Source organism: Manis javanica, chromosome 14, assembly GCF_040802235.1.
Source record: "Manis javanica isolate MJ-LG chromosome 14, MJ_LKY, whole genome shotgun sequence".
Lineage (NCBI taxonomy): Eukaryota > Metazoa > Chordata > Mammalia > Pholidota > Manidae > Manis > Manis javanica.
The window spans coordinates 93,275,614-93,288,382 of NC_133169.1; the positions used below are offsets into that span (position 1 = coordinate 93,275,614).

Here is a 12,769-nt window from a genome sequence, read left to right on the forward strand (position 1 = left end):
GACCTACTGAAACAGAATCTTTGAGTGAGGGGACCAGATATTGAAGGCAGACTTGTATTTGAAAAAGTTCCCCAGAATTACTCCTTCTAAGTTCAGCTTTTTCACGTTTATTTCTTCCTGCTAGTTAAAAAACAATGACTCCTTTGGAACTGAATAATGATTTAACAATCAAACAAAGCATGCTACCATGCCCCAGCTCTACAAACCTCTTCAAAATGAAAGTTTTATTGGTCGTTGGTAACCCAGTGATTCTGCGTTGGTGTCACATGTAAATAGATCGTTTACAAAGTGACTTCATAATGGAGTCTGAGGTTCTCGTGATGGAGCCGTTGCCCTCGGTTCAGAAGATCCGAGGCTCTGAGGATCGGCTGGGAAACTGGACGCAGGGGACTCGGGTGGACGGATCACATCGTTTCTTATGGAGAAGATGACAACTTTCTTCTTAGCTGTCTTGGCTACAGGCTGTTTCTCATGTAAGGTTTGTCCAGGAGCCTTGGGGAAGGGGAATTAAACATTTGATCTTCCAGGGGAAGTAACAAGCCAGCAATACCGTTTTCTACGTGTAGGGATTTTTGAAACTGTGAAGTTTCTCTCAGAAATGAAGAATTTACAACCTCAATTAGAATGGGTATCAGTGGTTGAATTCATTTTTTAATTTCCAAGAACTCTGCCACAGACAGGTCAAACTCCAGATATTTTAAGGGAGGTTCTATGAAAGGCGTACTCAATATTTGATATAAAATCTGGTCTTTTGAGTTGATAATTTTCTCTCTCCTCTCTCCTTTTCCTATTGCCTTCCCACCATACTCCCCCCGACCCTGGCATTTCGTGTGTGCACACACAAATGCCTTCCACACAACGCAGTGTGGATTTCTGACACAGCTTTCTTAGTATTAACAGCACAACCACATGTTCTCACATCTCGAGAGAGGGCTCAGCTCTTCCTGATAAACTCCAAAGGGCACCCGAAAGCCCTTGATGTGAAACTAAATTTGCTGGTAGAGGGGGAGGGAAGCAGGAAACGCAGCTGCCACAGTGCAAAGAAGATTGTGAAGCAGCCGGTGAAATCCGAATGCTAATAGAAACCATTAAGTCTGGGTAAGCAGTTGTTGACATGGAGTCCCCAAACAATGAAAGGGGCTTCCTTACAAGCACATGGACTTGGAGAAAGAGGATATGCAAGACAGGCAACGATGAAAAAAAAAACCAAGGCAAGTACCTAAGCTGTCTGCCAGCTTCTGGCCGGGATGACTATACTCACTAGACTTTTCTCTAGAAGAGTCCCCACAACGCCTGAGCACCCCAGCGGGGGCTGGTGGATGCTGAGCCCCAGACGATGCGCCTGGGTTACAATCTCTCCTGCCTGAAGTTAGCTTTAAATCTAGAAATGAGCCACGGATGAACTCTCAGGTGGGACACGTGTCCCAGTTCCGAGGAGAGGAAGGAAACAGTGTTTGGAATCAGGTATAGCCAGACAAACCTTGTACAAAAGATCCACATATTTTTCTATGATTTTTTGGTAATTAATTTATATGGTATTGTTTCAGGGACTAATTGTTCACATCTCAGCACTGCAGTGTTTTTTTTTCTGACCCTTTTTTCTAAACATCTTTGTTGCAGGTATTTTGGATGCTCATAAGGTAAGTTTCCTACTTCGTAAGAATGCTTTTTCCAATCTCAGGCTTATAATACTTCTATTAGGTTGAATCATATTAAACCATGTGAATGTGTTACTGTCTGACCATTTTTGACCTATAGAACGGCAATTCACATTGCTCAGCCTGAACATCTCTGTCAAAAGAGATCATGCAAAAAACCGTGGCCGATTCCTGTCCCTAATCGCCCTTCATCTCTAATGGGCCACCGGCAATTAAACTCCTGACTTCTTCCCTCTGACCAAGTCCACTGTCCTTGCCTCCTCTCAAGTCCTTCTCACCTCTTGTCCACTGCTTGCCGGCGCCATCTGCCCATCTCCCTGACCGAGCATCACCCAGGAGCTGGCAAGCTATGGCTGCCCGTTTGAAATAGAGTTTTATTGAATCGCAAGCACGCTCATTTATTTCTGTTTTGTCTCTGGCCGCGTTCAGGTTGCAGCAACAGTTGAGCGGCTGCAGCTGAGACCATACGGCTTGAATATCATGACGCATTTACTCCCTGGCTCTTAACAGGGCAAATCGGCCAATCCCTGCTCTCTTCTTCTCCATCACTGTAGAGTGGGCCTTAGGCAAGGCAAATCTGCTTGAGACCAGTCCCTGCTTAAAACAGTGACTCCTGGGACCCTCAGGATAAACTTTTCTGTGTTCCTACGATCCCCTCCTTAAAACTGCCTCTTTCTCTGTAAAGGGAGAACTCCCCTTCTCTCACGTTAGATGCTAGTTGACTTAAACTACTTTGCGGTCCACGCTAATTCCAGTTGTGTCTTTGCGTAATTTCCTCTAATTAAAATATCCTTTCCCTACTAAATCCAATACTAGAAGTCATTTTCAGCTTTTAAGAATCCACTAAAGAATCAGTTCTTAGGTGAAGCCTTCCTGAACTAACCACATAGGTTTAATCATTAAAAGAGGTGATAAGAGACATGAACAGTATCTCCCAGAGATGGATTTGAGTGCCTTCTAATAGTATTAGTGAGATTTTTGTTAATGTGCCAGTGAATATCTTTATTGCAATAATCATAGCTCTTCTTTAATGTGTGTTAGAAAAAAATTGCAACTTCAATTCCAAGACATGTATAGTTATGCTTTAGGACGAGTCTAAGGTTAGTAGTCAAGTTTAAAAAGGCAGCCAAGTCAATGAAAAATATTTTTAAAGAGAAATGCCACATGAACTTGGAAGGAATCACAAACCAAGTGACTAGAGTATGGGAAACATCACTGTAAGTAAAAGGAGCCACAGCCGCGTGCAGGTAGGGCAGGAGCCTGAGGCACAGGGTGTGTGGACGATGTCCGAATCAACGGAGCTGGAATCAGGGAAGCTCAGTCCTAGTATGATCTTTATGTGATGCTCTTGAACTTGCTGAACCCCCCTTCTGTCTGTAGACCAGTTATTTGGCCACTTAAGTCCTCTAAGTGTAACTTATTCTAACTCCAATAGTATTGATGAAAGAAAAACAAAATGGGTAGATACAGAAAAAAATCTTCCCTCACTAATCCAGCCTCCCAATCCCCAGAGGACTGAGTTAAAGCCAATGCCAGGTGGGACCACACAGAGTATTTCCATCCAGACAGACACCACTGTTACAGGGAGTTTTGATGAACTGGAATGATTCCAGAAACACCTGCACAGTGGTGGTTGTCATTTCCAGACAGTGGTTATAGTCATTTTTTTGTCACTTCCCAGAATGAGGTGTCCTTCCCTTCTAATGAATTACAGGTATATATTATACAGCCAAGGATCTGGGTTGGAGACAATCAGCTGCCTTTCAAAGTGAAAATTCCAAAGACTCTGGTTGCTGAACTTAAGGAAGTTTTGATGTTTGAAGTTTAAAAGAAGACATGTTTTATCATTATCTCTACTCTGTGCAAAATACATCTCCCAGGCACTTACATTATAAGCCATTAAGAAATCGTTGCAGGATGGAGAGTTTGATCTGTGTCTTTTGTTTTAGGACATTCCATGCAGTTATTATGAAAGGAAGTCTGTGCAACAGAGACGTATATGCTCCATACGAGTCAACCCACTATGTGCGTCTAATAATGTTACATATTCGAATTCCTGCGTGTACTGCTTTGCTAACATGTAAGTGAAAGCGCCCAACCCAAAACAGAACACTCTTTTGGGAATCTAATGGGTAGTTGACTGATAGCTCTTCTACATCTTTTGGAAAATATGAACTCAAGATGTGATTCTGTAAACTGAAAACAATGTCCTTGGCATTTCAGTTCTGTTGGCTGAACCCGTGGTGGGTGGGGGTAACGGGGACAGAACAACTGAGATTCTGAGTCCCACCTCCAACTCCAGCAGAGAAGCCACCCCTTGTCTGTTTTGAACATGGGTTTCCATATGAGGTTTTATGTGAAAAAAGCTTCTGTTCCTAAAATGTTTGAACCTCATAGCTGCAGAAAAATCACCCTTTTCAAGGTAAGACTAATGCAACAAGTCTCAGCACTTAGGCAGAGGACCCTGGGTTGAATCCTTCCCTTGTGGTTGTAAGTGATAGTGGAAAGCCCCATAATCCCTCCAAAGCTCGAGTTCTTATCTACAAATCTGAGATTATATTTACTGCTTCAGTTGGTAAGTATACTCCACCACACAGCCTATTCTTTCCCAATATTTTCAAAAATATGAAGCTGTTTCTTTCCTGCTTCAGAACCTTTGGATAAACTGCCCAGTCCTACAAGAATGGTCTCCCTGTGCTTTTCACCAAGCTCATTATTCCTCACCATGTAGGTTCAGCCTAAATATTTCTTCGTTATGGGCTTTCCCTGGCCATCCTACCTAAAATAGATTTACCTCTGATGTGTTCCATGTTAAGATGTTTCTGTTTCCTTCATAATTATTAGCATAACTCCCAGGCATTTTATTTTTCTGCCTCTTTATATTCAGTCTGTTACAAAACCTAAGCTCCATGAAGTCAGAAGGCAGGTTTCTGATTTCTCCCAGCACTGAGTGTCTGGGACCGGGTAAGCACTTAAGTACTTGTCAAGTGAATGAGTGAATGAATAGGTTCTTAGGGGCAATGAATGGGTATAAATAATGGGTATAAAAAGCATTTTTAAACTTAAACACCCTATATAGGTAAGTCTTCAAAAAAATTATCACTTGTTATATTGGTTTAACCTCCCAGAGTTGAGGATGTGGTTAAGAGTGAAGACTATGCTCATACAGACTTGGATTGGAATTTCACCTCTTCTATTTAAACTATATGACCTAGGACAGATAAGCTTAGTAATCACCTGAGGGTTTGGCTGTAAGAACTGAAAATGATAATGCATAAAGGGGGCCTACATAATGCCCGACACATAGTAGGTCCTCAGTAAACAATAGCCATCAGTGTCCTAGTGCTGCTTCCAGCTAGCACGTCACCCATCCCTGTTTGCCTGGGACTGAGAGTTTTCCTGGGATGTGAGACTTTGGGTGCTAAAACAGGGCAGTCTTGGGCAAACCGAAATAATTGGTCGTGCTGCCATAAACATGCCTTCATACTTAGACCCTAGTACTGTTTCCATATTTAACAACTCTTTCTTTCACTAAGACCACAAAACTGTTGGGAGGAAGTCAGTTTGCAGACACAGGGAAGTCAGAGTTCAAGGTGAGGAAAGAATTTAGTAAAATGAGAGTGTCAGGGAGTGACAGAAGAGAATGAGGAAGGAAGGTCATTGAACTGCTGCTCAGCGCGGGCACATCCCCGCTCACCCCTGAAGCCAGCAGCACTTGGCATCCAGCGTCCGCTTGGAACTGCATGCCGTGGGAACTGAGTCCCCACCACCCCAGGATTTGGGGGAGCCTCAGAGCACTGGATGGACTGAGGTTATGTTCTGAGAACTTCTTAGAAGCAAAGAAAGTAGACTTTCAGGCAGGCTACTAAAGAGCGTGACTGTGAGCTGCAGTTCCGTCCGGTCACCCAGGCAATGGTAATTTGCAAGCCTAGATCTGTGCCCTCAGCGGCCCCTCCCTACTTATCGGAAATAGGACAGAGAGAGTGAAGATTTGAGCTGAAATCCGGAGGATTAGAATGAAAAAGCAAAGTAACAAAGACACTTTACACCACTGGAAAAGCACAGAGACAAAATGTAAGTTGAGCAGTGAGAGGTTTATTTAAAGCAAAAAGGTGCACACTCAGAGAAAAGGGGGTGTGAGCTGCCTCAGAGAAGAGGCCCCCTAAGGGCTTAGAGTCGGGGGTTTTATAGGCGGCAGAGTATTTTTCTAAGGGCCAGGGGTGTGGACTTGTTAACTGGTCCCAGAATGTTCATCCTTGATGAGTTGTTAAGTCTCTTTTCTTTAGTCTTCCAGGTAATTCTGCAAAATTAACACAAGAAATTTACTGCTGATTTCTTCCCAGAATAGCAGCATCCTGGTCTGGGAGCATATCAGTTAAGACCACCTGCTCTGCTCCCAGGGTGGGTCAAGTTACTGTTGTTTGCTAAACAATATATTAAGAATCTTACTTCTTAACTTCTGGATTTTTAAAAATGCAATTTTAGCTTTAAGGTGGGACCCTCTTGTCTTTATTTTGCTGTTTACAGCTGGGCCTTCTAGCAAGCTAAAGTAAATTTTACAATGTCATGACCTAATTGATTCAATGAAGACATGGGCTGTGCTCACTTTTCCAGGGAATATTCAAACATTCAGGGCCAAGTTGCTCCTGACCTTTTGAGCTTTATCTGATTAACTCATCTCTGAGTCTTTTCTGGCTCTCTAGTTTTAACTGGTTAACTCTGAGCCCTTTCTAGTGGGCTTTACTGACCTTATTCTCTTTCCACCCCACTCATATGTATATTCCTGCCTAACAAAACCTATACATACCACAGTCATCCTCAATCAGTACGACAGTATCTTCCAGACAATCTCAAAACCTCACCTCTCAGGCCTCTAGTGTAGTTGGTCACAACAGTCCCATAGCACATGCTACTGTTCTAAAGAAAATTTGTATAGATGATTGCTACCCCTTCTTCTGAATTTATTACTAGTTTTCCACCTCCGTCCTATTTCCAAACTTACGGTCTCTCTTCCCTAGGACCCTAAGGTTTCAGGGAAATGAAAAATAGTTTCTCAGTGCTAAGTATTTCTCCTGAGGGCTTTAATTTAAAATTGGAATGAATAATAAATTCACTCTTTTAACATATACAATCCAGTAGTCTTTTGTATATTCACAGAGTTGTGCAACCATCACCACTATCTAATTTCAGAATAATTTTCAACAAAAATAGACCTGTATCTAAGGGGCTATGCCGCCATAGGGAAATCTGTAAAGACAAAATGTAGACTGGTAGTTTCCAGGTACTAGGGGGATGGTCGGATGGGTAGGCAGGGGCAAGATTATTGCCTTTACACATAAAAAGAAAAGACACCAAAGTTAATTGTTTTGCCTAATGATGAGTGGGAAGTATATACTGAAGATAAACAATGTTATTTACTATTTCTCAGTTGCTTCTATGTGGTTATGGTGGAATTTTTAAAATGATCACTTTTCTGTCAACAAGGGAACAGGGAAGGTCCACTGACTACATCTTAGCACAAAATGCAATTTTGGCTTACTGTCATTGCTATGTTTCTGTGGAAGACAGTATATATATATATATATATATATATATATTTATTTTGATGTCATTAATGTACAATTACTTGAACAACATTGTGGTTACTAGATTCCCCCCATCATCAAGTCCCCACCACATACCCCATTACAGTCACTGTCCATCCGCATAGTAAGATGCTGTAGAATCACTACTTGTCTTCTCTGTGTATACTGCCTTTCTCATGCCCCCCCTGCTACATTATGTGTGCTAATCGTAATGCCCCTTATTCCCCTTCTCCCTCCCTTCCCACCCACCCTCCCCAGTCCCTTTCCCTTTGGTAACTTGTTAGGCCATTCTTGGGTTCTGCGAGTCTGCTGCTGTTTTGTTCCTTCAGTTTTTCCTTTGTTCTTATACTCCACAGAGGAGTGAAATCATTTGGTACTTGTCTTTCTCCACCTGGTTTAATTTCACTGAGCATAATACCCTCTAGCTCCATCCATGTTGTTGCAAATGGTAGGATTTGTTTTTTTCTTATGGCTGAATAGTATTCCATTGTGTATATGTACCACATCTTTATCTGTTCATCTACTGGTAGACACTTAGGTTGCTTCCATTTCTTAGCTATTGTAAATAGTGCTGCGATAAACATAGGGGTACATCTGTCTTTTTCAAACTGGGCTCCTGCATTCTTAGGGTAAATTCTTATTAGTGGAATTCCTGGGTCAAAAGGTATTTCTATGCTGAGTTTTTTGAGGAACCTCCATACTGCTTGGAAGACAGTATGTTAACTTACATGTTCCACACTACTGTGTTTATCTTGTTCTTGACTTTGATGCTCTTTGCCCCCAACAATAAGAATCCTTCCCATTTGCAGTTCATACAGCATTTCCACAATGAGCTTCAAAAAGCTCATCTCAGTAGCTACCCATAATTATGGTCACTTTATAGGTAAGGGAGTTCTGGTTCAGAAAATAAAATAAATTTCCAGGGTTCCTCAGTGGGTCATTGTTCTCCTCTCCCTCTACTTCTTCGGTACAGGTTCACACACTTGCTAAAAAGCTCTAGTAATTTTTCCCCATGATTGCGAAGTAAAGAGGGGTCCCCAGGCTGAAGGAGGTGAGAGAGGGGAGAGGCGAGGCTTTGTAGCTGTCGGCAATTTGTAAGTCAGGAGTTTACAAATCAAAGAGTCTTCCCTTAAAATCTCTATTACAGTACAACTAGGCTAGGAGGAAGAATAGTCATATTTCATACAAATGGTCTCTAAATGTGTGTATCAATTTCTTCTAGAGCTTTGCAACTCACTCTTAAAATTCAACACAGAGGAAAATGCACAAAGGCCAAAAAGATCTTGAATGCGAAATGACTTTCCTTCGTTCATCATGCGTGAACCCATTTGAATTAAGCATCATCATTCCTTCGAAAAATGGAATTCATTATATTATCTTATTTTTTAAGAAGTCAATAAAATCTTATTCTACAGTAAACTCCTCTATAACTCTATGTACACTTAGATGTGCCAGAACTGTGTGTATTTCTAAACATTCAGAGCTGGATAGGAAGTGACCCTGACTTTGACAACTCACAGTCTGATAGGCTAATTGGATGATTCATTCATTTATTTCAGTAAATACTGTTTAGCTTCTTCTAGTTCTCTCTTCAGAGGCATCAATAGGGGCATGAGGAATATGAAAAAAGGTGATATGTGAACTCTTAAATTAAGTGGTATAGAGTATTTTATTCATTTATTCATTCATTGACTCATATGCTACCTTGTTCCAAAAATAATTCAAGGTAGCTGATATTTTTCAATGGATTCAGAGGCAGAGAATGAAGGCCAGCTCTCTGAGAATTATCCTATAAAGACAACACTCTGACTAAAGAAACACATAAAGACAATGAGCCCTGTGGTGGGGTGGGGACACCCCAGGTGACACCGATGTCTAACAGGACACCCCTTGCTCCACAGCTGAGGCTCTGTGTCCACTAGGGATGACTTACTAACCACCTGCTGTCAGGTTCTCCCTGACTCCACCTCCATGAACATCTCCTACCCTGTGCTGGTGTCTCTTCATTCCCATCCCCATTCTTAACCATGATCCCTTACTGATGTCAAAGTCAGTTTAGTCTCAGGATCTAAAACAACAAATCCCCGTTTGTTCCCCTTAGTCTTGACAAATTTAAGAACTTCTGGTTCAGTCCTCAGGTAAGTTCAAATATAAGTCACTCTTAGCTAAACCTGTTTTTCAACTAGAGCGGCACTATCTTCAGAAGCAGCATTTAAAATATGTGGGGAGTTGATTTTTGCTCGAGACAATAACTGGAGTTGTACAGTAGCATTCTGTGAATGAAGAGCCTGCAATACACCAGATCGTCCCATACTGCCAAGAACTGACCCATCCGAAATGCCGAAAGTACTCCTACTAGAAACATCTCAGCCAGAGATGGGAAGTGCCATCACCTCCAACTGTCCTGCGTCTCCCCACTGATCCCACACCAGATACCAACAATCAGTGACTGCATGTCATCTGAATGTTCTCCCGGTTCTCCTAAGACAAAAAAAGCCTTGTCAGGGATGTGAGTTCTGCGGCTGCGGGCCTGTTCCGACCCAGCAGGTCTCTCTGACCGTGAGGGCCTGCCTGCCAGCGTCACCTCTCTAACACTGACCGCTCCCTGTGCCCTGAGCGAGCTCCGCCCTCTGGTGGGCAAACCATGTCTAGTACTGTATTGAACTTGAGAAGAATAAAACCCAAAAGAAAATCCAACTCAAAGCGACTGAAATAAAAAAAGGGTGAGGGGAAGGGGAAGAGAGAGCTTTCCTTTCCCAACATTTCCAGCAAAAGGTTTCAGACTTATTTCACACCTCAAACACCGTTCCAATCAATACGCAATTGCAATCCCCAGATATGGGAGACAGAATGGTTTTTAAAGTGATCAAGTGTCTTATGACCCCAAAAGATTTAATTTAAGCATAGAAATGAGGATTAAATCATACTCATATTATTATTTTGTGCTAAGAAACAGTCTATAAATCATTGTCACTTAAAGTATCTATTTGATATATTCATTTTAAGAAAATATAGCATTCTAAAGAATATGATGGATGAATCTTATGATTGCAATTTGAATTTTTAAATTTTAATTGAGTATTGAATTAAATTTAGAATTTTAAATTGAAGGAATAAGAACTTTCTTAAGACTAAATATTACTGGCATTTTGAGAATTGTCATTTGTCATATGTATGTGTTTAATTGGATAGAGTCACAACATTTATTTAGTTTGGAAGGTTTTCTCTGTGAAACAAAGTACTTAGGGGAAGAAGTTGAGTATATTAGATTGGTCTGTTACTCATTAACTTCTTCATTCAAGAAAACATAACTGTGTGCCCATAGTTGTTTATTTTTGAGAAACCACCTATATGGTTATTGCATTGTTGGACTACCCTTACAAGACTGAAGGTAGAAGCGTAGCCATTCCTCATCACAGGTATTTCCTTGCACACAGCCCAATGCCCGGCCTCAGAGCCAGCATTGTGGAAACATTTGTTGAATGAATGAATGAACTATTTCAGGTTCAAATGGGACCAGCTTTTGAAACCTACAACTTTTTTATCCCTGTTACTTTTGGAATTCGGGACTATCAGTTTTTGTCCCAGTACTGGACTCATCTAGATGGGACCAGACACAAGCATCTTCCATTTTTTCCTTTGTAACAGCTGAATGAGGCTGGTTCACCTTCTGTGTATAGGGGGTGACATGTCCACTCCGCCAAGTCCCAGGGTGTGTGTGGGGGACAGCGAGTCCTGTGTGCACCTGGGACAAGCCATTGTGAAGGCAAATGACATTGAAACGCTCAGCTGCAACCAACACATACTGGGCATCGGGAGTCTGATTAACAAGGTACAAATGTGCGCTTTAAAGTTAAAAGCTTAAGCAAAAAGCAGCCATTGACACAATCCATAGGATGCTTTAGAAAGATTAATCAGAATGCCATTTGATTAAAGGCAGGAAAAAACAAGAGGGCACAATTTAGCCATAAGTGTGGGTTTTGAGGTCAGATAGAGCAAATTTCACAATGAGCCTCTGGAACTTACAGTGTGACCTTTAACAAAATACTTAACCTCTCTGAACTGAGTTGCATTACCTATACAATGGAGCAAGCAATAATAGCTACCTCCCGGAGTTCAGGAGGATTAAATATGATGATGTATGTAAAATGATTGGTAGAGAGACATTGCGGTTAAAAGAATGAAAAGTAAAACCCAAATACAATAAAAATAAGGTCTTGGGAGGCAAAGGCTAACGCCAAGACTATGAAACAGAGACACAATTAGCAACAACACAGAAGCCCATGGCGGGAGGAAAAGAGAGTTGAAGATGGTCTTCACAACTCTTTTAAATGTAGCTGCATCAAGCCTAGACTCATTCAGTGCCATCCATGCTGCTTGGGCATCCTGGCATTCCAGTGCCTGTGCCAGGATTTCTGACATTTACTCAAGTGTTCTTTGTAAGTGGTGTCTCCCAGCCTTCTAGGAGCAGAGACAGTTTCCTAGTCATTCTGCAGCCCTAGTGTCTAACTTTCCTAGGTCCCATACAGTCTTTTAGTCAAAGGCTGGTGATAAATAGCCTTTGGTATTTCAAATGATTTTCTTCTGTAAGAATATCTTCTTTGCTTTCATACCTCTAGAGATCAAGCTAAACGATCTGCATTAGAAGGAGTGACAGGAAAAACACAAAGTTAACTGTTAAAAAGAAAACTTGTTGAGTTTCCTAAACATCCTTAATCTTGTGATATAACCTTGATTTTGTGCAGTAAGATCCAAATTAAAATGAGAAACAAAAGTCCTGCTGCTGAATGCTCGACTCAGAGCTCCTGTTCATGCACACCTGCCATTCAAGATTTCCTTCCCCCTGATGGCCCACCTCACGTTTGATTTTGAAACCGCAATTCTCTACGCATATACCTACGTAAGGATTTCCTTACATAACTTGGAAAAATTTTAGATGCTTTGAAAGTGAACTTCAGAAATATTATATGCAAATAGCATATAGCCCTTGCAACTTCAACTACAGCTGAGAGGAAGGAAAGAAAGGAGGCCTCTGAACAATTGAATAACAGCCAGCCTTTGTGGAATTTTTGCTTCGTTGTTGGGCACTGGCGGGCACTGTTCTAAGTGGATTACAAGTATTACCCCACACAAAAAAAGTGAAAGCAAGGATGTGGAGAAACTGGAAGCTGTGTGCACTGTTGAATGTAAAATGGTACAGCCTCTGTGGAAGAATTAGAGGTAGAATTACCATATGATCTAGCAATTCCACTTTCGGGTGTATATCCAGAAGAATGGACATGGAAGAGAGCTTCGCACATGCATGTTCACTGATGCATTATTCACAACAGCCAAGAGGTGGAAGCAACTCAAACATCCACAAATGGACAAAATGTGGTAGATACACACAATGGAATATTATTCAGCCTCAAAAAGGAAGGAAATGCAGACATATGTTGCAATATGGATGAACCTTGAAGACATTATGTGAACATAAAAGGACAAACAGTGTATAATTCCACTTAAATGAGGTACGTAGAGACAGTA

At 41.4% G+C, this 12,769-nt stretch overlaps 1 long non-coding RNA gene across 1 annotated transcript; it reads left to right on the top strand.

The window, feature by feature from the left end:
- The first annotated feature begins 247 nt into the window (after positions 1 to 247).
- On the top strand, positions 248 to 8,662 carry LOC140846243 (uncharacterized). Its single transcript, XR_012125230.1, has 5 exons — positions 248 to 473; positions 1,621 to 1,640; positions 3,608 to 3,738; positions 6,002 to 6,059; positions 8,466 to 8,662. It is a non-coding gene; the product is annotated as an uncharacterized lncRNA (long non-coding RNA).
- The last annotated feature ends 4,107 nt before the right edge of the window (positions 8,663 to 12,769 follow it).